Source organism: Oryctolagus cuniculus, chromosome 4, assembly GCF_964237555.1.
Source record: "Oryctolagus cuniculus chromosome 4, mOryCun1.1, whole genome shotgun sequence".
In the NCBI taxonomy this organism is placed as follows: Eukaryota; Metazoa; Chordata; class Mammalia; order Lagomorpha; family Leporidae; genus Oryctolagus; species Oryctolagus cuniculus.
Genome location: NC_091435.1, coordinates 56,244,033 through 56,248,491, shown reverse-complemented (window position 1 = coordinate 56,248,491; position 4,459 = coordinate 56,244,033).

Sequence of the window (4,459 nt, the reverse complement as noted above, 5' to 3'; positions counted from 1 at the left end):
AGCCCATAAAAAGATGTTCAATATCATTAATCATTGAAGTACAAATCAAGACAGAAATCTCTTGTTGAAAATAATTAGAGAAAAACTATTATGGCCCATAGCCAACTGTTTATTTTTTTTTTTTTATTGTGGTGTGTATTAAAGACTTACTAATTCACATCCATTAAAATGACTATTAGGGGCCAGGATTGTGGCATAGCAGGTTAGGCTGCTTTCTGCAATGCCAGTATTCTAAATGACACCAATTCCAGTCCTGGCTGCTCCACTTCCAATCCAGCTCCCTGCTAATGAACCTAGGAAAGCAGTGGAAGATGGCCGAAGTACTTGGGACCCTGCTGTCACATGGGAGAGCCAGATGGAGTTATAGGCTCCTGGCTTCAGCTTGGCCCAACCCCAACCATAGTGGCCATTTGGGGAGTGAACCAGCGGACAGAAGATTTATTCATTTTCTCTCTCTCTGTCTCTCTCTTCTTTTCTCTCAAGAAAGTAAATAAATCTTAAAAAGATCACTATGCGGCTGGCGCTGTGGCGCAGTGGGTTAAAGCCCTGGCTTGAAGCGCCAGCATCCCATATGGGCGCTGGTTCTTGTCCCGGCTGCTTCTCTTCTGATCCAGCTCACTGCTATGGCCTGGGATAGCAGTAGAAGATGGCCCAAGTCCTTGCGCCCCTGTGCCCACGTGGGAGACCAGGAAGAAGCTCCTGGCTCCTGGCTTCATATCGGCGCAGATCTGGCCGTTGCAGCCATCCTGGGAGTGAACCAGCAGATGGAAGACCTTTCTGTCTCTACCTCAATCTTTTTTTTTTTTTTTAAAGGATCACTATTAAAAAAAAACTAGAAAATACTAAATATTGGCATGAATGTGGAGAAATTGGAAACCTGTGTGTTGCTGATAAGAATGTAGAATGTGCAGCTGCTGTGAAAATCAGATAGTAGTTCCTCAAAAAGCCAAACATAAAGTTAATGTTATGCAGCAATTCTCATAAGCATGTACAGAGGAATTGAAGGCAGGGACACAAACCTTCCATCCGCTGGTTCACTCTCCAATTGGCCACAGTGGCCGGAGCTGCGCTGATCCGAAGCCAGGAGCCAGGAACTTCCTCCTGGTCTCCCTCACGGGTGCAGGGGCCCAAGGACTTAGGCCATCTTCTGCTTTTTCAGGCCACAGCAGAGAGCTGGATAGGAAGTGGAGCAGCTGGGACTAGAACTGGTGCCCATAGGGCATGCCAGCACTGCAGGCGGCAACTTTAACTGCTATGCAACAGCACCGGAAAAGGGCAAGTATTGTATGATACCACCCTTATGAGGTAACCAGGAAAATTTTAGAGAAGGGGAAACAAGGGAAAAATAATGGTAAACCGTGGACTATAACATAGTCTTTCCCAAATGATTTTCCAAAAACGTCTTTTGTGTAAGAGACTGGCTATTATCATGTCGGAAACAGAGGCAGGAAAAGTAGATTAATAATGAGTTTTCTCCCAAACGTGGAAGGAAAAATCAAGGATAAATACCTAGAGGACCTGTGCTGTGGTGTAGAAAGTTGAGCTTCCACCTGCAGTGCTGGTATCCCATATGGGTGCTGGTTGGAGTCCTGGCTGTTCCACTCCCAATCCAGCTCCCTGCTAGTGCACCTGGAAAAGCAGTAGAAGATGGCCCAAGTATTTGGGCCCCTGTACTCATGTGGGAGATCCAGGAGAAGCTGCTGACTCCTGGCTTTGGCCTAGCGCAGCCCTGGCCATTGTGGCCATTTGCGGAGTGAACCCGCAGGTGGAAAATCGATCTCTCTCTCCCCTTCTCTCTGTATGTCTGCCTTTCAAATAAAGAAATAAATCTGTAAAAAAGAATAAATATCTAATAGTTTTCTTTAATAGCAAAGATTGAGACTCCCCCCACCCCAGTCTTAAAGAGCATATGTCTGAAGTTTTTCAATTAAGTATATTTCCTTAAGGTTTTGATACATAATATTTACCTGGAAAATAAAGTTTATTTCTCAAGTTTTTTTGTGTGACAAATCTTTGGAAGCATCTGTAAAAGTACATATAGCAAAATGTTATTTATTCACTGTGTCTGGGATCTAAAGTATTCCAGATTAAGAATATTTCCATGTGTTACCTCAAAATAGAAGAACAGGCCTGCGCCACGGCTCAGTAGGCTAATCTTCCACCTAGCGGCGCTGGCACACAGGGTTCTAGTCACGGTCGGGGCACCGGATTCTGTCCTGGTTGCCCCTCTTCCAGGCCAGCTCTCTGCTATGGCCAGGGAGTGCAGTGGAGGATGGCCCAAGTCCTTGGGCCCTGCACCCCATGGGAGACCAGGATAAGTACCTGGCTCCTGCCATCGGATCAGTGCGGTGCGCCGGCCGCAGCGCGCTGGCCTCGGCGGCCATTGGAGGGTGAACCAACGGCAAAGGAAGACCTTTCTGTCTCTCTCTCTCACTGTCCACTCTGCCTGTCAAAAAAAAAAAAAAAAAAAATAGAAGAACAATGGTTTAAAAAATGTGTTTTGGGGGCCAGCACTGTGGTACAGTGAGTTCAGCTGCTGCCTGCAATGCTGGAATCCCATATGGGCAAGTTTGAGTCCTTGCTGTTCCACTTCTGATCCAGCTCCCTGTTAATGTGCAACAGAAGATGACCCAAGTGCTTGGGTCCTGCACCCACTTGGAAGACTTGGATGAAGCTTCTGGCTCTTGGCTTCAACCTGGCACAGCACTGTCTGTTGCAACCATTTGGGCAGTGAACCAGCAGAAGCAAGATCTCTTTTTCTCTGTAACTTGGCCTTTCAAATAAATAAATAAATCTAAAAAAATGCATGTGATTATATAAGAAATTACTTGTAATATGGGACATAAGGAATTGTAAGAAATAGATTTTAGAAGCAAACAAGCAAACAAAAATCCATAAAACAATTTTACATAAAACTTTGAATTAAAAAAGTAGACGATCTGATAGGCCTTGGCCCAAATTTTGGCTTAGAAACAACTGGTAAATCTAAATAAAAGCTGCTTCATAATCAAGGCACTTGCTCTCAAACTCTTCACAGCTCATTCTATCACATGTCCTTTTTCCTACACTGGCATAAATGTAATTTGCCTCTTCTATTGAGTAGAGGACTACTTCTCTATACTGATGTCTCAAAGTTGGAAGACAGAGCATGTGTTTAAAGGTCTAGGTGTTTCTTACAGTGTAGAGACCTCTTCTGTTTGATTCTCTGCCAAACTCACAGCATATAAAACAGTTCCTAGCATAGAGTGGGAATTCAATAATTATTTGCCAATCAATGAATGCTATGATAGGTTAAATAAGTGGTAAAAATGGTTTGGACTAGAATGGCTTCAGTAGAGGCAAAGAAATGTATGTGGATTTGATATTTAAAATGTGGAAATGACAGAACTTGGTGATCAACTTGGGACAGAAGGAGAGGAGGAAGTCAATCTGATATCAGCTCCTGGGAACAGAGTGATTAGTAGTAGCAGAAATGGGGAAAATAAGTCCATGGTAAGGGTAGAGATGGAAAGTTTACTTTTACATGTGTGTTTTGTGAAAGGAATGTGAATTTTCAAAACAATAGAGTCATTTATGTCAACCCTAACAAAAATAAATAAGATCCAAAGGTTATGAAGACAAGGTTCTTACACATATTTACCTTATAGTGACTGACATAAAAGACCCCTCCAGAATCGCATGTGGAGGCTCCCACAGCCTTATACAGATAGAATTTCTGCAAGGGCATCTGCCCAGCAACTGTTTATTCAGTCTCAGACTAATGTCACCCTGGTCTTTGATCATTTTATCCAAAGACTATTTTTTTCAAAGTATTTGAGGTAATCCTTCTTATTTTTCCTTTGAAAACTTGCCCTGGCCTCAACATCTTTAAATATGGATGTAAATTACTATGGCATGGAGATATTCATTGCAATCCTTTGCTGTTCTAGTTGCAGTACTCTGATGTTCCTAAATAAATATCGTATTCTTTAGAGTCTCTCTCTCTCTCTCTGTCTCTCACTGTTTTTTGTTTTGTTATTTAGGTTGACAATCTGCAGCAACACCACCTTCAAAAGGAATCAGTAGCTCTCGGAACTGGATAACTGGATATGGTACCAAGATGAAGACCTTTGCTCTGTCAGTTTCCATGGCCTACCATTTTCCATGGCCTACATTTGTGAGTCTTGTCTCAGAGCCCCCCACTTTTTTGGTAAAGGCAACTTACTGATTTTACTTGGGATGCTTTGAACAAATATTTTGATAAACAGGGGGGGAATATGGAAGGAAATTGGTAGCTGTCAGAATAAAAATTGAATTGCCTACGTCAACCTTAACAAAAACAATAAAGTTTTGTAGTTATGAATGAAGGGTTCTTTCATAATTGCCTGGTGGTAAATGTCCCGAAAGGTTCTGTCAAAATCCCAACTTTACATAGAGGTTTCCACAATCTTCTACTAAAAGCACCTCTACGAGGACATCT